Genomic DNA, 21,404 nt, shown 5'->3' on the forward strand with positions numbered 1-21,404 from the left:
TTTCATGAGAAGGCGCTCTCTCAAAGAAAACCGCCTTTGTTTAATGACAGCCATCCCAATTCTTGTATCGTATTCGTGGCACTTCCACTCGTATTTAGTGATAATTATTTCAACCTTTTCGGTGTCCTCCGTCAATCCTGTCTCATGCGGATCCCATGCCGCATACCAATACTCCAGAAGAGGGCGGACAAGCGTAGCAAAAGTACTCTCTTTGGTAAACTTGTTAGTTTCTAAGTGTGTTGCCAGTAAATCGCAGTCTTTGGATTGCTTTTCTCATAACGTTATCTATTTGGTCGTTCCTGTTTAAGTTACTTGTAACTGTAATCCCTAAGTATTTAGTTGATTGATTTCACATAAGCATCTCATTCATGTAGAGGAATTCAACTGTCACCTCGTCTGGCGACAGAAAAAATTTGGTCTCCAGTTTTAAAAGATGTTTGCATTACTTCCACTCTTCTCAAAAGCACAGAGAAACAATCTGGGCAGGCAGGATATCCCTATAGGAATGGGCTCCCACAGAGATGGGAATGTGGGTGGCTAGGCTACTACCCTCAGATTCATTACAAAAATGTGGAGATCCGGAAGGATGTCAAGCAGGTCATAAAATAAAGAAAACATAACACAAAAAAGGAGATATGATTAAGTCCTCTCCATAGATGCAAAGTGAAATTGTCGTCACACATGCGGAATTCCTTCGTGTAAGACGTAATAACAATCTTGTCAGAAATATCTACAACAACGTTAGGATCATACAATAATTCCTAGGCTACTGTAGCTAGCATCACTAAAGAGAAAATCTACTTTCAACACTTGTTTAGGTTTGTCACATTACTACAAAGTCAACTGTTAGGTAGCAGTTTCGTGTCTGACGTTATTGATCATATTTTTAAAACTGTGACTGAACGAGAATATTTATCAATTGTGGGTGAAGTAGGGCAGCAGTATACCCTTTAGACTTCTCTTAAGCTTGACTAGCTTAATATTTGAAGTTATGACGGTTGAAGACACCTCACTGAAAATGTATGTTCCCGTTATAATGGAGACGTTTGAGGACATAAAATCTTTGCAGAATACTTCTGCCCCTTGTACCGATTTCATGGAGTTTCCGGTTTGAAACTAGATATTTCGTCTGTGTGAAATTTCGTCAAGAAATACATGTATTGCGAAACAGTATCCGGCATCCCCAATTCCCTAATCAGGCTTGTTGAGCACATTGCTCAGTTCTTCATACTACATGCTTCCATAATCTGAAAATTTTAACTTACACTACAAAAATTATCCTGTATTACAGTATGGTATAAAAGTTACCGAAGAATGCTAGCTTTTCTACTTTTACGTTAAGTATGTCCGACAGCACGCTTATCCCACGTAAGGATTTTTTGAGACGCTTCAGATTTTCTGTGGTACGTTCCTCTAATCTGCATTTGTTATCAAATTGTTATCCCAAGAATCTATCATTTTCAAGTTTCTCCAACTGCATGCTATACTATTTTGGACATAAATTGGGTGAAAACCTCTTTTGGTTGTGAATTGCGTATTTATTGGCGTATTTCATTTTAGACGTGGTACATAATAACAATAAACTTTTAAAAATTTCACCATGGTACAACTCCTAATGTCTAAACTCACCATTGCGTTAACAGAACAGTCTCGTTGACCTTTAACAGGATCTTGACGACAGTAGTGTTTTTAATCTTCTAACAATTCGTATTTTTAAATAACACGTACCATCCTGAAAGAGGTTAGATATGGAAGTAAAAATTCTACAAATGGGCCTGTGAAAGATTTCATAGAGTTCCCAAAAAGATATATCACACTTGGTTAAGACGGAAATGAGATACTGTTTTAGCATTAGAGTGGATAAGTGCATATGGAGGATGCTCATAGTGTGGTAAAAGAGGTGGGAAAGGATTCCTTCTGGATAGAAACATTTACATTGGGAATACATTTGTCAGTTCTCACGAACTGCGACAGTGCTGGCAGAGCAAAGACAGGCGCATGCGGAATGAGACACGAGTTTCATTTCAGCGTCCGCCGCGGCCGACACGGGCAACCACTTGTCGGCCGGCCTTTCTGCCGTGTCAGCAGCGGGAGCGCCGCTGCAGGGTCCTCAGGACGAAACAGAAAGTACACTACAGGGCAGCTATCGCCCCTTTAGCAAAAGGCCGCCTGCGTCACGAGTAGCAAAAATAGTCCCTTTCGGCAGAGCTCGCGGGTCTGTTGTGACCTCAACACTGACCTAAATAACGCCAGAACGCATTACCGGACTGGTTTTATGGTTGGGCATGATTGATACAAGCGTCAGAACAACTCGTAATACTGCAATTTTGCCATACATACATGGTAGGGGACCGTGGTTGCTATATAAAATAAATTGTTGATGGTGGTAGTCGTAACACTTTTTTGTGATTTAAGCTCTTTTTAAAACTGCGATACGTTTCTCTTCCCTCCCTCTGTATTCTTACACACTGGTTCATTCTTAATGGCCCTAACAGCTCCAAAACAATAATCGGAGGTTGTTCATAAAACTGATTACAAAAGATAAAGTCATGAACTGTGGAACTCTGTCACTTTGAATGTTTGATAAGATAATCGGTTTCGACCTATGTTATGGCTTGAGACCGCATGTGTAACTAAATACGAGAATAGTACAGAGCTGATTGTAACGTGATGGAAACAAAACGAATAGTAATGTTATGATAATAAAAAATAAATCATGAAGCAGTGCATTCGTAGTTACTGCAAAGCGCAGTGAATTAGCAGATTAGGATCCAATTAAAACCATGCAAGATTTGCTTATGGAAGTATAAGAACAGTTATGTGGCTGATAATATACCCCACAGCCTTAAAGACATTGAGGAAGTAACTGATATGAGGTACAATCTACAACAAAATGCAACATGCACAGAACACCTCCATGTTTCATTAATTCCGCTAAACAAAATTTTCATGACAATCACGAGTTCGAAACTCGCTGATCTGATAGTGAATAGAAGTGCTCTTGCTCATCTATATAAATATTTCCTTCCACTCTTTTGCAGGCCGATGCCAATATTCAAATGGTTCAAATGGCTCTGAGCACTATGGGACTTAACTGCTGTGGTCATCAGTCCCCTAGAACTTAGAACTACTTAAACCTAACTAACCTAAGGACATCACACACATCCATGCCAGAGGGAGGATTCGAACCTGCGAACGTAGCGGTCGCGCGGTTCCAAACTGTAGCGCCTAGAACCGCTCGGCCCATGCCATTATTAAAAAGTTGATGTAGATGATATCAAGCATTAGGTAATCACAATAAAAACTGTAATACCTTTCGGGAGAAGTTCCGTCACTGCTGTCTACACCCGTACTCCAACAGAAATCTGCCGCAGACGTTAGTGGAAATATGCGAGATATCTGATAAATGTTTCTCATTTACACTTTAAAGTTCTGTTAAGTAAGAGCTCAGTAGAAAAGAAACAGTAGCTCCAACTCAATGGAAGGAATTACCTAGTTGAAACATCTTCGTTTTCATTTTCTACAACTTCGGTATAAAACAGGAAGTGTGAATCGAGTGATCGGATGGTAATTTCAGTCATGGACTGCCGTAATAAAACTCCACGTTTCTGTTTGTAGAAAGTCGAGAATAATGAAGGGTTCTACCCTAACTAAAGATGCCAAGGTTCGAGTAGCGACCAAGAACAGTTTCAACGCCTTACATCAAACACAGCATGAACTGCAGCAACAGAAAAAACGTCACTCTTCGGTCACGGCATTGATTTACGAGAATGCTGATATTAATCCTTTTTTCAGTTTCTTGTATTATGTTATTAAAGACAACAATTTTCATATTAACGATTAACTGCTATCACTGACTCACCCGTAAAATTTATTCACCAGCCGAGTAATCCATCTTGTGAAGATGTAGTTCCAATGTTTATTACCAACTTACAATGTATTTCTCTCTTTCGTTGCAAACATGCGAGTGCATTCATCATTAGTAGTAGAACGTGTAGAAACCCAAAACTTGGGACAGCAATGATGTGGGGAAAAATATTCATAGCTGACTGTAGAAATTAGTATCCTAATACGAGATCAATTTTGTATGATTCAGATATAATTTAAGCGATCTGGACCAAGGTAGAAAATTGTGAAGTCATGTCATACAAGTGTGTGACTTGTACTATAAAGCTTAATAGCTGTGTTCAGTAAAAAATTTACAAAATATCGTCCATCATTATTTCAGATCCGTGTATTTGGGGTGAACATTGCAAAAGCCTTCCACAACAGATCTGTTTGCTACCACAAATACAGGTTTATTACACAACTCGCATTTGAGTCAACACCCATTTCAGTCAACATTGTTAACCCTAGAAGTGATAGAAATGTAATAGCAGTACGCGCTACTGACATCAGGTTGCCAAGAAGAGGAAGGACCAGACAAAGTAAGGACTGAACATCAGTCGAATCAAGACTTAAATTAACACTTCTCAGGCTCTATAACTTTACAAATTAGGTCAACAGGACCTTGACACATTAAGACAAAACTATGTAATCGGAGAAAACAACTTCAAAACTGTTACTCATAATCGATCAACGATGTTAAATATTTAGTGAGATTAATGACAAAAGCTTGTAGTGTTAATGCAAATACTTTTTCTCAACCCTCCAAAGGTCTTTCATGGGTACATGAAGCATGAAAACTTAAATTTACAACAAATGTTATTTTTTTAAAGATATGCAGTTTTTGTGTTCCATTGGATACTATTCTTGAAATACTTAAAACCGATTTCAATGAGAGAAGCAAGATAATATTTCAGAATTTGAAGTTACATAACGATATTTTCAGAAGTTGTAAACAAACAGTTCTTACAACAAGCAGGCCAAAAGTGTCTATAGAATGTCTTTGACTAAAATACAATAAAGAATTCAACTTTACCGAAAAAAGCAGTTCATTAAATGGGAGCAAGAAACAATTAAAGCTCCTGGGTATGAAATCAGTACACAATTGGCAATGTGGTATGGACGAATGGACGCGAAATTACTTAGGGGGGATATGATGACACCAAGAGACGTCTTATGAACGTCATCTACGTAAACACAAACTTGTTTTGGAAGTACAACTAGCCAAAATACATGGAACAAAATTTGCCACGGTAAGGCACATAAGCTTGCGAGCTCCGTGGCATCCAAATAACTGGCCGGCAGCGGTGGTCTCGCGGTTCTAGGCGCGCAGTCCGGCACCGTGCGACTGCTAAGGTCACAGGTTCGAATCCTGCCTCGGGCATGGATGTGTGTGATGTCCTTAGGTTAGTTAGGTTTAAGTAGTTAGTTCTAGGGGACTGATGACCACAGCAGTTGAGTCATATAGTGCTCAGAGCCATTTGAACCATTTTTGAACCATTTTTGAGCATCCAAATAACTAAAGAAACGACTTGGCTATTTAGTGCACAACGAATTAGAAAAAGTAAAAATACTTTTAAAGTCGCGATAATAACCCAATATTTAAACATTAAAGCAATTTACAAAATCCCAGTAATTAAAAAAATGGTTCAAACAGATCTGAGTACTATGGGACTTAACATCTGTGGTCATCAGTCCCCTAGAACTTGGAACTACTTAAACCTAACTAACCTAAGGACATCACACACATCCATGCCCGAGGCAGGATTCGAACCTGCAACCGTAGCGGTCGCGCGGTTCCAGACTGTAGCGCCTAGAACCGCTCGGCCACCCAGGCCGGCTGTAATTTAAAACAGCATGTCAAATCACATTTCTGTGAGAACTACCAAATGGAAGCTATTATGTTTTGAAATTAGCGACACGCTCCTCAAAAGCCTGCCCAACCACAGGAACAGGGAACGGCAAAAACAGAACACTGGACCGAATCCGATATAGAAACAGCGGGGCACAAGCACGCTCAGGAAGCGAACCCGTCACAATTATCTCGCTCGTAGCAGGGAGCAAAAGCAGTCTTTACGAATTACGCGTGCAGTCTGCACCGAGGCAGCGGACTAAGGGTCGCTCACCAAGTATACACGGACGCTGTGCGATGACAAACAGTGGAAAATCTTGGCGACGCCAGGAGATGTGTGATGATGAAATTTACTTCGTTTTGGAACTCATACTGGCTTCGTTGTTTCGCTGTAACATTACTGTAGTTTACCATTAGGTGACTTTGAACATTTCTAAATGCGAGAACAACAAAATATATCTGCCTGCGGTGAAACAACACCACGTACAATTCAACAGGAAGTACAACGGACCAATGAACCACAATCAGAATTACAGACACAATAATCGCAATGGCAACAGACAAAATTATACACTAGCGGCCATTAAAATTGCTACACCACGAAGATGTCGTGCTACTGACGCGAAATTTAACCGACAGGAAGACGATGTTGTGATATGCAAATGATTAACTTTTCAGAGCATTCACACAAGGTTGGCGCTGGTGGCGACACCTACAACGTGCTGACATGAGGAAAGTTTCGAATCGATTTCTCAAACACAAGTAGCAGTCGATCGGCGTTGCCTGGTGAAACGTTCTTGTGATGCCTCGTGTAAGGACGAGAAATTCGTACCATCACGTTTCCGACTTTGATAAAGGTCGTATTGTAGCCTGTCGCGATTGCGGTTTATCGTATCGCGACATTGCTGCTCGCGTTGGTCGAGATCCAATGACTGTTAGCAGAATATAGAATCGGTGGGTTCAGGTGAGTATTACGGAACGCCATGCCGGATCCCAACGGCCTCGTATCACTAGCAGTCGAGATGACAGGCACCTTATCCGAATGGCTGTAACGGATCGTGCAGCCACGTCTCGATCCCTGAATCAACAGATGGGGACGTTTGTAAGACAACAACCATCTGCACGAACAGTTCGACGACGTTTTGCAGCAGCATGGACTATCAGCTCGGAGACCATGGCTGCGGTTACCCTTGACGCTGCATCACAGACAGGAGCGCCCGCGATTGTGTTCTGAACGACGAACCTGGGTGCACGAATGGCAAAACGTCATGTTCTGGGATAAATCCAGGTTCTGTTTACAGCATCATGATGGTCGCATCCGTGTTTGGCGACATCGCGGTGAATGCACATTGGAAGCATGTATTCGTCATCGCCAAATTGGCGTATCACCAGGAGTGATGGTATGGGGTGCCATTGGTTACACGTCTCGGTCACCTCTTGTTCGCATTGACGGCACTATGAACAGTGGACGTTACACATCAGATGTGTTACGACCCGTGGCTCTACCCTTTATTCGATCCCTACGAAACCCTACTCTTGAGCAGGATAACGCACGACCGCATGTTGCAGGTCCTGTACGGGCCTTTCTGGATACAGAAAATTTTCGACTGCTGCCCTGGCCAGCACATTCTACAGATCTCTCACCAATTGGAAACGTCTGGTCAATAGTGGCCGAGGAATTGGCTCGTCGTTCTCGCTTCCCACGCCCGGGTTCCCGGGTTCGATTCCCGGCGGGGTCAGGGATTTTCTCTGCCTCGTGATGGCTGGGTGTTGTGTGCTGTCCTTAGGTTAGTTAGGTTTAAGTAGTTCTAAGTTCTAGGGGACTGATGACCATAGATGTTAAGTCCCATAGTGCTCAGAGCCAATTGGCTCGTCACAATACGCCAGTCACTACTCTTGATTAACTGTGGTATTGTGTTGTAGCTGCATGGGCAGCTGTACCTGCACACACCATCCAAGCTCTGTTTGACTTATTGCCCAGGCGTATCAAGGTCGTTATTACTTACAGAGGTGGTTGTTCTGGGTACTGATTTCTCAGGATCTATGCACCCAAATTGGTTGAAAATGTAATCACATCTCAGTTCTAGTATAATATATTTGTCCAGTGAATACCGGTTTATCATCTGCAAGTCTTGTGTAGCAATTTTAATGGCCAGTAGTGTAGTTACGGACAGCACTAACACTGTGAGGCAAATGAACCACATAGTCGTTCCCATCCTACACAATCTGGTAATGAACAAAAAACTGTACAGATAACTGAAATACTAAAACAGTGTGATCATAGTAGAAACAATAATGGCGTAGTAAAAGCTCAGCATACTGCAGATAATCACAGCAAAACGTCGTCTAGAGACTATATGAACGAAGTAACAAAATGTGTTATCAAGTTGGGAGACATAACAGACAATTTATTGCAGGAAAAAGAACTGCCACAAAAGAATATGTACCATCCGATTATCAACATAGAAATTGACTCACATAATTTCACTGCAGAATCTTCAGTTACAACGATTAGTGGTACAGCATTTAATAAATGCGATACGAATAATTCTTGTCCTACATTCCCATTACAAAAGACTAAATTTAGAATAGCAGTTTCTGGAAAAGAAGTACATGTAAAACTACAAACACACACCTAAAATTTACTATTCATGACCACCCATTTTATACAAATTTTTTAATCATCCCACTTTGAACAACTGAAATTATGCTGGATATGGATTTCTTGATCATAAAGCGATTTTAGACCTTAGGGACTCTTATATTCTACTATGCCACGGTAACGAGCAAGCTGCATAACAGTTACAGCAGAGCAGTTCAGTAGAGGAAAAGGGAATTAATACAGTAGAGCTTGTTTTTCTTACACAAGGGACACACGATGGTACACTGGCGTTCAAAAGCAACAATCGGAAATTTTGCAAGGGAGCATTTATTTTGCCACAAAATAGAATAAACGGGTGATAGTAAAGTAGAAACAATGTAAAGAACACAGAAGGTAAACAACTGCAACGTGCATAAACTTTGACAAAAATTTTCTTCGTTTTTTCCAACTTAACAGATTTGCACACACATTACTACACTGGTTAATGTGCTCAGTGTGGTGTGTGACCACCTCTGGCAGCAATACAGGTCTGACAACGACGAAGCATGATGTGAATGATGTCATGAGTCTCAATTTCAGACAATAACGCCCTTTCTTCCTGTAGAGCTGCTAGCAGTCTTGGAGAGTGGTTGGTAGATGTTGACGTGATGCAAGCTGTCTCCCTAGTACATCCCAGACATCTTCTATAGGATTCATATTGGGAGTGCGAGCAGGCCACGCCATCCGTGCAGTATCTTCTGTTTCCAAGGAAACATCAACCACCCGTGCTCCATGAGGTCGAGCATTGCTGCCAATCGAGTACGAAATATGGGCCCACAGCACCTCGCGACAACCGCCAATGAGGCCCCAAGATCTCGCCACGATACCTGACAACAGTTAAACCTGGACGATCCACTGTTACAATTTCGTGAAGAGGGGTTCGAGTTGTCAACATCATCCCTGCCCACAGCATTAGGCATTCTACACGTTTGGGTCCCGAAATCGTGTTCCACGTTCCCAACAGATGTGAATCCATCGATAATTACCCTCCGGACGAAATAGGGACTCATCTGTGAAAACAACATTGGCTCATCCCTCGATCGTCCTGTTTACATGTTGATAACTCCACTCTAGACGTTCACTTTTATGAAAACGCGTCAGAGGCAGACATACAGTAGGTTTCTGACAAAAAGACAATTTTGCCAAAGCCCTCTGTACACCTTTTGCCTCGATACAACACGTCCAGTGAATACTGCGAGCTCAGATGCCAGTTGCTGTACATTAATAAGGTGGTGCTGTTGTGCCCTTACAGACAAATAACGGTCCTCTCTTTCTGATGTCACACGTGATCGGCCCTGCCCTGGCAATCGGGATACACTTTCGGTCTCTATAGACTGTTGCCATAATCGAGAAACAACAGAACGATTCACATTAAGCCACCGGGCCACATCCGTTAGCGACAGTCCTGCTTCCTTTCATTTTATGACCCTCCACCGCAGAGAGTCTGGTAAGCGTCTTCTCTATGCCGTACTGCACCGTCTGTAACTGTGTACACAGCGATTGTGGATGTGGGCCTACCCGGCAAACACTACCATGCTTCATAGATGCCCTGACGTCATCACCTTGCCATAGTTGACCGTTGACCTGAGGACCAATTAGACACAGGATGGTGAAATAGTGGTTTGTTGCTTTAAGTTTGGACACCTGTCCATCTTTTTCGCTGAGATGTCCTCTGCAACCGACAGTGCAAATGAAGAATCTAATTTCAACCTTTGACAGACAATCAGAGCTAATGTAGACAATTGTGAAACAGCAACAGACGGGGACAGGCAACAGTTACTACAAGTTTTACAATTACATTCACATGTTTTTCACAATACACCGCTACCATGTGAAGATTATGTAAGAATTCATAGTAAAACCTCATAAGACTTTTGTTTCAAAACATAACTCAATACCTCTTATTTATAGACACAGAGTGGAACAAGAATTACAATCTATGTTCGCAAAAGGCATTACTGAACCAGCAGCAAGTCTGTATAACCCAAAAAAGGCGGATCGTTGATGTTTCTGTTAGATTCTCTACAGATTAACATTATAGTTACAGAAACACGTAGACCAAAACAGATGGAGTACAGACACTTTAGGAATTGCTACAAAAGTTTCATGAAGTAACAGTACTTTCGGCTTTAGATTTAAAATCTTGATTTTTGCAAACAGAACTTCACCACAATAATTGTAAACGCGCTGCCTTCTCGTGCCTCAATAACTGTAATAAATTCTGAAACTTACCTTTTGGCCATACCATATCATCATTAGCGTTTTAATCTGCTGGGAAGTTTCATATCAGCGCACACTCCGCTGCAGAGTGAAAATTTCGTTCTGGAAACATCCCCAGGCTGTGGATAAGCCATGTCTCCGCAGTATCCTTTGTTCCAGGAGTGCTAGTTGTGCAAGGCTCGCAGGAGAGCTTCCGTGAAGTTTGGAAGGTAGGAGACGAGGTACTGGCGGAAGTAAAGCTGTGAGGACGGGGCGTGAGTCGTGCTTGGGTAGCTCAGTTGGTAGAGCACTTGCCCGCGAAAGGCAAAGGTCCCGAATTCGTGTCTCGGTCCAGCACACAGTTTTAATCTGCCAGGAACTTTCAACACTGCCGTTATTTAGCTTTAGGTGACTTTGTGCATTTCCAACTGCCAGAGAAACCGAATATATTTGCCTGCGAGAATACAAAATGAATTTGGCCCTGTTTTATAATCTTTCTATAATTTGCAAACCGATGAAATCCTGAACTTTACTATTTATCTCTTTAGTTAAACGCTGTGGTCCTTGTACATTAATGATCTGCCTAATAATGCTGTTAATAAAATAGTCCCTGTGCGTTGATAAATTTCGTAGCAAACTGATCCTGAAATGAAAATATCTTACCTCGTAATGAAATTGCCTGGAAAAGCGGTGCTTGCTGCTCTCTACGCACCACCTGCTAATTTCAGACTACATCTGCTGAGAGCTTAGTGCAATGTTCCTGAAAACAAGTAAACTATTTTTAACGATGTTTGAGTGAGACACTCGTTAAATAAAAATTGCCTTGGATCGAGGATGTAGACAATGCTCTTCGGTGAAATATTTCTTTAAGAAACTGCTTTCAAATTGTCTGATATATTATTACTTGTACAGAATTCATGTGACATCACTCATTAGTACTGACGAAGGGCAACACTGAAATCAAATACTTTCTCTCACAAATGTTAGACAAGTAATTAATAAACATGAAAAATACGTTACAGTGGAAATTACGCAGTCTTTAACGAAAAATCTGAAGTTCCCTGATATGAATGACTCATTCAACAATGGCTCCAAACTACTAGCGATTGTAATGAAACTAAATAAAAATGTTACCTTCATACCTCTTTGAAATCTGGTTTCGCAGGACAGAGCGGATCAGCTTGTGGAATGGGGCCAAGGTCAATTACTGTTAGTTGTACCACAATACACAACGTTATTCCTCAAACCAATGCAAAGTTTTCTCTTTAAAGCAACAAAGATCAATTCACGGCTGAGGGCCCAAGTAATTTCTCCAGAAATTTCGGCTAAAGGCCATTTTAAGAGGAATTCAGATTAACTGTTCGGCTCAAAGCACAATAAATTTTTTCTTACATAATAAAAGAGAGGCTTTAAGGATACGCTTTTACACTGTACAACAGAAAAAAATCTTAAGAAACCTTGAAGTATCTTGTTGGCTGAAGGCCCAAATAATTACTCAAGAATAATTAAAGTCAACCTTAAGATAAACATTTACAGAACACGGCTGTAGGCCGTTTCAACAACCCCAGATAATTAAAGAGAAACCTTCGGACAAGGATTTACATATTAATGCCACAGATTCATAAACAAACGCGGCTGACGGCCTAAATACAGAGCAACAAGAACTGTAAGTAAAGCACGGCTGAAGGCCTAAGCTTAAAATAGCTGTCATGAATTTCGGCTGAAGACCACATACTAAAAATAAAACAGACGAATAGACGGCTGAAGGCCTGGCACAGTACCTGCGGCCAAATAAAATGACAATCACAAGCAACAAACGGTGATGCTCAGGAGTGTTCCAAGAGTCGGCCTGGGGAGGAAACTCTAAGCACAGTTTAGGTGAGACAGGCAGCCAAGCGTAACACTAAGCAATAGGGACGGCTGACGAACCAACCAACAGCCTAATCACTTCCGTTCCATCCCATGCACTCGCTGCTCTATTTCAACAGACCGACTGACTATTCCAGAACGCAGACAGCATTCATCTGCTCAGTGGAAATCACAGAAGCTACACACGGTTTCACGGAAACACACTTGCACAAGAACTCGAACAATCGTAAAAGCAGTCTGTGACAACAACGACGAATCAATTCGATGCACAGGGAGTTTCCTCAAGTAGTCGGCGACCAAATACACGTCGTTCGGTGAGACGACTGCAGCTCCAACCCGACTCAACTCGATGTCCGTTCGGAATAAGGAGACACGGCGACCTGGGCACACTGGCTCGGACCCTACCATGGAGAGGGAACACTTCCCCATTGAGCACCTGACATCTCCGCACAAGGAAGGAATCGACCCACGTCCGGGAAGATGACCAAGTGACGAGGCCCAGAAACGGTCAAAAGACCAAATACACGTCGCCCGATGAGACGACCAACCGAACGCCCAAACCAACGGTCGTCAAGCTCCAATCTCCTTCCGTCGGGCAGTTCATATGTGTCGTCAGCGGTTGGCAAGTACTGGATGTCCGCAACGCACTGGCGCTCCGTACCGGAGTTCACAGATGCAGCGTCCCAACTCAGCTCCCAACTGGTCCTCCAGCCACACGACGACCCGGAAATACTATCGGTCGCTCGAGAGACGGTACGACAGTGCACTTAATCGATAAGCGCTGCTGCTGCCACTCACGGGCAGGTAAGGCAGAAAGTTAGTGACACCAGTAAATGGAATAAGAAAACGAAGCGGCAGTAGGGTAGGAGAAGATGACAAACAACAAACGAAATGAACACGAGCGGCGCATGGCTCACCCTTCATACGATTTCCTAATCTTATTACATCTCATTTCATTCTAATCGAATGTTTCTCCTCTGTTTCACAATATTCAAACACAAACCATATTCCAGAATGACATTTTCACTCCGCAGCGGAGTGTGCGCTGATACGAAACTTCCTGGCAGATTGAAACTTAGTGCCGGACCGCGAAAGGCAGAGGTCCGGAGTTCGAGTCTCGGTCCGGCACACAGTTTTAATGTGCCACGAAGTTTTACAAACCATATTACTTGAACACAGATGCACTCAACTTTGCTTATATATTGCCATGAGTCCTCTGCGCGGCGTCTCATTACTGCTCTAACGACAGAACTCCCGCGCTTCTCGCTGCCAAGCTGCGATGACAAAACAAGAACATCTTCCAGCGGTACAGCCACTCTAATCAAAGACTGCGCACGAGTAATAAGTGATGCAAAATTGACGCTTAGCCTTTTTAAACATCCAGACAATGTACAAATTCCAGAAATTCGAATAACAAACTCCGAATGACGACGACCCACTGCATGCCTCCAGACCTGGTCGGTCAAAGAAATAACGTGTCCACTGTCCATTCTCGCTGCTGGTGCACGCCCCTCGCCCCCATCCCCCGCCCCCTACCCCTTGTGCGAAGGCTGCTCTACCAGATGAACTTGGAATCGTACCTGCGCCGACCGTGCTGCCTCACACACGGCCTCCCCCGGAATCACGGCCACAAAGTCCCTCGCAGCAAAACGTGCCACGCTCTCTTCACGCCAAAGACAGTGTTCCAGTATACGTAGCGCGAGCTATCGATCGCGCAGCGGTTCAAATAGCAATAGTGTATTTCAAGATAGAATTGATTTCATTGGAATCACAATGCTCTGCTTATAGTTATTTGTAAATTACTGCCACGTTTACACGACATTAATAATTATATGGTAGGATTGGTGTGAAGCGATGCACTCGTTGGAAGTTAAACACAGTGGCTTTGAGAGCGAAACAGTGAAGTTGGTTCCCGCATCTAACATTTGCCGTTATTTCGCATTCGATGAACTGTATTCGTATTTGCATGTCTCGCGCATGTGTTTGTTTAACCTTTCCATTTGGATAGCGTAGCGAAATTGACAGTTAAATCAACACTTACACAGACAGACACGAGGTTGGGACTGTGTGTGTGATACACATTTGCTGCCCGTCTGCAGCAATCAATACACACATCCTTGCATCACACATACACCATGGTGTGGAAAACATTGTGTGCAGTAGCGATATATGCGTCAGATGAGTTTTCATCGGCGGTAGTTGGCTTCCAAGAATTCAGCTGCTAACGGGCAAGTATCCAATTACATTTATAGATACTACCAAATTATTATCCTCTACTCCGTTTTTCTGTCTTTCATCCTTATCGCACGAACTGCTACACAAATTTTAAAGCGGTTGTCACTAATACAATGACTCACGAGGCAGGTTTTCGTTATGATTCATATTTTTACCATAGTAATGATGAGTGTGCAGTGTATCTATAGTTATCAGTTCAATATTTAATTCGCGTTCTGACTGATATCTGATGGCAGTGATTGGAGATGCTAGCCAGTCGGCTACCGAGGAGGCGGGAAAAGCAACTAAGTAAACAGCCACTATAGTTCCAGAAAGCACGATAGCTTGACCAGAATCCATCTGATACATATTAAAAACTGAAGTGGCCGGCCGAAGTGGCCGTGCGGTTAAAGGCGTTGCAGTCTGGAACCGCAAGACCGCTACGGTCGCCGGTTAGAATCCTGCCTCGGGCATGGATGTGTGTGATGTCCTTAGGTTGGTTAGGTTTAACTAGTTCTAAGTTCTAGGGGACTAATGACCTCAGCAGTTGAGTCCCATAGTGCTCAGAGCCATTTGAACCATTTGAACCAAAAACTGAAGTCCCCGGCCACGTTATTTTGTATTTCTGAAAGTATTCTCACGAACTATTGTAGGGATTTTGATACGGTTTTCACTAATGGATGTACTAATTCGTGGGGATGGTTCGTATATACAATTTACTCTGCTACGCCAGACAATCAGTCTAGCCGTCGATACTTAGGGCGAAGCACGAGCTCGTCACTACTGCTACTACTATCTAACACCTTTTCTGACGACCTAAACTTAACTTTTGCGTCGTATAGTAAACTACTTTGAAAATAGCAGTCCCTCATGTTTTTACTCTGGTAAATTCTATGAAATGAATAATGTGGAATTCGGCGAGCAATAAATTCCTCAGTAATGATTTCTTGTCTGACCTTCTACAAACAAGAATAAAATGTCTCACGAGGAACCACGTTCCATGCAGAGCTTCAAAATGTAAGACAGACTCTGATTGTACACCGTCAGCTTGATGCGTATATAATGAATCACTGGCGGAGTTAGGGAAAATATTTTCTTCCCTTGCACGGTTTGTGAGCATGGGTTCAGATGCAGTGAAATAATTTTTGTGTAAGCTACGGAGGAGAGGTTAGAAATCAAAACATTAGTCACCTATCGATGTCATAAAATGTCCTACAGTATCTGGTTAGTAATAATCAAAATGGAGATAGCAAACACTAGCGTGTATCATGACCAAGGCTACGGATAAAACAGTCATAATCTAATGCCATAGATGTAGCTCGATGTAGTTCGCACCATTGTGTCTTAGTGCTTTGGTCATAATAAAGGTTTGAGAAAGGGAAAAGTCAAATAAATAAGCGTTTGATGTAGCGACGCCTCGTCTACATCAAGGCATTAGGATAAATCACATTGCGTGGCCTAGAAAGTAACGAAGACAGGTGTGACAGTGAATGACTACGCTTATAAAACCTGTACCTATTTCCTGACGTAGTCCTTGTTTTCTTAGTGAATTTCGGGCAGCGTTTGTCCAGAAAGTAGAAGCCGTTTCTAAAATGTGCTTCTGGAACTACAAAATTTGCTTCGACGGCTGTCTAAAGATAATTGTTTACTGCTTCCTTCTAACTCGACTCTATTAAAATATCGTTAAATCCTTCAGGCTCAATAATTCAAGAAAGTACTAAGTTTTGCACCAGTCTATTACTGCTTTATAAAGCACTTACTTTAACCAAACAGTCAGATGGAAATGATGTCTGTTTGAATATTCGTAATCTTGTAAACTCTTTCAGTCACGAATTTAATATATGTTGCCATAGAAACAATTCAGTGTTTGATAAATATAGTGGATAAGGTAGATGTTACATTTACTTATGCTTCACATCCCGAAGTTTTCCATTGTCATTAGATGTCTTGTAGATACACATGTTATCTAGTATGGAAAAAAAATTTCCTTCTTTTTCAATTTACGCCACATTAAAGTGTTTTCTATTTTTAAAATGTAATTCATTCTGAGAGCCCCTATATGTTCGGTATATCCTGTTTGAGCAGAATCCCAGATAAGGAAAGGTTAGTAAGGGAAATCGTCGATGCTATTTCAAAAGAAACAGACATTCACGTTAAGTAATCAGCTGAAACATAAATCCGAATGACAGGACAAGAATTTTAAGTGCCGTCGTCCCATTACGAGTACAGGCCCTTAGCTTTAAGCCTACCCACTCGCCTTCGTTGGTTATAAGCTTCCACTCCCACACTCACCCCGTATTTCAAGTATACTAGCACTCAAAGTTTAAATCAGGCAATAAAAACGTAGCTGCAGGGTGGAACTCGCATGCAGGTGAACAGTGGACTAAGAGCTGTGTTCAGTAGTCATCCCATATCCGTGTCTCCATTTTCATTCAGTCCACTATGTAAGAATGTGTATTGTCATTGTAAAAGAAAATTCGTAAATATTAATTTATTATCGTTACTTCTTATGTTTTCTGTGGTTCTTTAGTTACTTCTATGTTGTGGGAGATTTATTTCGCCCAATGCTTCTAAATTAGAGGGTGTTCGTATTGTGCCATACGCCCTTTGCTTCTCTTTATTTGTGAAACATCTTGAGTAGCACGTAATTCATCTTTGTTACACGTATACAGGGTCTAAAGGAATGGCGTTTTAAAAGTTTGGAAGACTGCAGAGGATACAATTCTGAACGTTCTGATATCGAGAATCCATGGTCGGTAATGTGAAATAAAGTTTTTACAGCACTATGCACTTTCTGCATATTCGATGCATCAAATGAAACGCCATAGTATATTAGTTTGTAAAATGTTTATTGGCTGCAGAGTCCTATCAAACGCTCTAATACAAATCTCTGGCATCAATACTATAACATTAATGTTCAGTGTGACGACCATCAACTTCGTTAGAAATAAATCGTGCAACAACGTACCATATTTCCATAAATTCAAGCAAGGCACTCTCTGGGAAGTTCGAATACCACGCATCACTCGAAAGATCTGGAAATATTCGTGGTACAATAATCGGATTGTAAGAAGTTTTACATTGGTCAGTCAGGCACAGACATAGCCACTACGGTGAATGAACATGAACACAGCTGGAGGCTGGAGAATTCTGACTCCACATTTTCTAAGTATGTACTGAGTGAGGGCCACAACAGCCAACCAGATTCTCATGTCCTTCTCTCATCATACAAATACCATAAACACAACCTGCTGGAAGCCATAGAAATTAACAAACATTTATCTCACAGTCCTGATCTAATCTTAAATGACGAGACACAACTTAATACTTCCATTCTACTAAGCTTCACTTAATCCTCTCTGTTTTTCATTATTTCCCACATTTTCTGGGCCCACATATTTCCAAATTTTCTTGTGTTAATTCAGTTCTTTAATTTTTTTAAAAATTGTCTAGGTAATCCATATTGATTATAGCTACAAACGTTGAGTCTTTCTTTTAATAGGCATTTGTATTACTTTCCATGTTTAATACCTCTTGAAACTTACTCATCAAGCATTGTGTTTTCTTTCACTTGGTTCATTTATATGCAACAAAGTTCTACATAGGCGCAGTTTTAAGTAAAATGTTAATGTTTTAACCTGTTTGCTCCTTTTATATTTCTATGTTGTTCAACTTCTTACTTTCCAAAATTCAGCACCACCGCTCTCTCAGCATTTACTGTATGTTCCCTCAAACTCCTCCATTTTCCTGCATTTATTCATTTCTGTCTTATCGATAATGCTTATGTTTCTATATATTCTGTAATTACATTGACAATTATTTCTTTTAATTGGTTTGTGTATCACTCCCCATATTTGACACCTCCTTAAGTATCCTTATCAAGTACTCCTTTTAATTTATTTTATTGTTTTTGTTTATTAATGTAAACTGTTATGCAGGCTTGCTGATCCAGTTTTGTGTTAAAGTAATTTTTCCTGTTTATTCCCTTTGTATTTATTACCGCTCAACTTTAAAGTTTTTACATTACATTAAGACCACACTGCAAAAGATGTTCTTTGCTGTACATTTCTGCGTTACTTCTTCTACGTAACTTCTTTGGCGGCAAAAGGTAGTAAATATCTGACGATGACCCTGTAAGTCGAAAACCAGTTAACCCAAAAAATCTAATACTGCAGAACAAAAGGAAACCAGTGCTTTTCATTTATTATTATGTTGTTCAGCCAAGAAGCGACGGAAGATCTAGTTAACATAATCCCAAGAATTCTAGCCCAAAAGTTGACTGACAATCTCACCCAATATCTTCTCAAACAGGTAGAGCATGGCATTCCAACAACATAGTGCTCGCTGTAGCGCTACAGGTTCCTCATAGCAAAACGTTCAACATTTAATCCCCTCCTATCTCCCAAATTTTTAAAACGTCCTACTGTTATGGCCTGCACAATAATGTAGCTGTTCTTGCACTGTTGACCACCTGCTATGGAATCGTCATGAACTATCGAGAAATGGAACCACATATGAAAACTGTTAGACTGAACAATTACCACAGAAAACTAAAGTGACTGGAAAACAGAACCCTTCGAATTAACAAGGAAGTAAAGAGATAACCAAATCAATGGAAGTAAGGACTCATTTATCATGTTAGCAAAAAAACTACAACTAGAGATATAAAACTTAACCAGAACCAAATAATAAATTAATTTACACCTCTCGCTGCAAAAAAAAAAAAAAAAAAAAATAACACACACACACAATTAAAACTAAAACATACTAAGCTACATACAGACACCATAACAGAAACAAAATACAAACACAAAGAGGCAGTTGTCAATAGTATATAAGTAAATACTCAAGTCAAAACGTTGAGCACAGTGAAAGTAAGGTTTTCCGTTGAAATGTGTCGGAAAAATGCCGAATATTGAGCATGTTGCTGGACTCTGACAAACACCTACAGCTCCAGGACGGCACATACGAACTAATAAAATAACAAAGAGTAAGGGGACCAAATAGTAATTTAATCTCACAAAACGTACCCTCCAATTGTTGTTTCTCACCAAACAACAACGGACTAACAAAAAGTGCAAAAGCTTATCCTTAATTATAACGCAGTTATTATACACATTAAACAAACAAGGGTTACAGTCCACTGAAGAAACTTCACAAACAAAAATTTGCAAAAGGTGTACTGCACATTACAGATAGCTTCCACGTCGTTGCATTACATGAACCACGTTTTCAAGGGCCATTTTTTATCTGGCAGTTATATATAGTCCTACAGTTACGTTTGCTACTCGACACTTTATATTATACCATTTTCGCTGTGGTTAGTGTCGTTCTACGTAGTTTCCTTTGAAAGCAATGAAACTTTGTTTAAAAATCGTATAAGACTGATTATTGCTTTTTATCATACATTCATGCTTTTCCTACTAGACCCATTTTTAATCTCATCAGTTCTTCTTTAATAACTTTAATAACCCACGCCTTACCTACACTACTAAGCAGTACTCCTCCACTTATCGTCTATGATAATCTTCTATTGCACATCGATTACTGCTCCATGTAACGCTAACCATCTAATGCTGGCCAGCTGAAAATGTTGACTGTATCCATACGTTTCAAACGGCACACTTTTTATGTAAAGATGATCGCTTCCTATGATAAAAAGTGAATTAATGTCACCATCACATTGCTCATTGACTATGCCAGATGGCCAAGAAACTTGCTCCGAAAGATGTGACACTTTTACATGGGCAGCCTCAGCTGCCTACTGCTTCGACGGTTCCTTCGATACTTTCTTAAAGTCCTCCGCACACTTCTCATTCCCAGTAGTGAACTAACGAAAAGAATACCAGCACGACTGTTTTCAATGCGATCCAACCCTTGTGATATTTAAATCTTCACATTCAAAGTACAGTAATTTCCTCAACTGTCAACTTCTATTTAGTATAAACATACTTCAGCCAAGTGCCCGATACTAGATTGAAGACTTTCTCAACTTGTTTGTGGCTGCTGTTTTGGGGCTTCCTCAACGTAGACGATCTTTCTCAATTCAACTGTCCTGTTGTTTGTTGATAATGGAATACCGCACAATATTGCTGTTTTTTCACTGAAATGAATCGGATCACCCCACTCAAAATAGCTGTGTGCACCAAAATTAGCATTTATCCAGAAAGAAAGTTCCATTGTTATAAATTACATATTGGTGCAAGAGTAAGATCTGAGGCCATAAAGCACATTGAATAAGACCAGATGTTAAGTTCAAAAGCAATTGATATATTTTACAATATACTAACGACTGATCACTGAAAAACAGTATTCTTAAATACAGTAAAACAGAGGATAATCGTCAACTTTCGTACTTCGGGAAAGAACTGAATACGAAGTTCACAACCTTGCAAAATGACGCTAGAAATTGAAATTTTGTAGATAACGTGACTAAAATGCTGAAATGGGCAAGTAAAGCATCTGCCTAATGTAACTGTGAATAATAAGAATAAGAAATTCGAGGAATACCACAATTTCATATGACGAAGACCTTTTAAGTGTTCTGCAGGTGTATACCATTTTTTTATAATACTTTTTTACTTCTGTTTTTTTCGGTCCACTGGAACTGATGAGCCACTTAGAAACGAATTTGTAGTACGATCAAACGAAACAGATCAAAACTTAATAAACATTAGTTAAAGAAGAACGACTATTGGTTGAACTACAAAATCTGGGGTGCTGGAAGAGAGGAAATGGGAGCGT

The 21,404-nt window shown here is 40.8% G+C and overlaps 1 protein-coding gene across 1 annotated transcript in view; it reads left to right on the forward strand.

Moving 5' to 3' along the window:
• LOC126195022 (uncharacterized) overlaps positions 1-21,404 on the forward strand; it is a 1,313,800-nt gene that overhangs the window by 1,290,770 nt on the left and 1,626 nt on the right. The gene's annotated exons all lie outside the window — the stretch shown is intronic.

This window comes from Schistocerca nitens, chromosome 7 (assembly GCF_023898315.1).
Source record: "Schistocerca nitens isolate TAMUIC-IGC-003100 chromosome 7, iqSchNite1.1, whole genome shotgun sequence".
Taxonomy (NCBI): Eukaryota; Metazoa; Arthropoda; class Insecta; order Orthoptera; family Acrididae; genus Schistocerca; species Schistocerca nitens.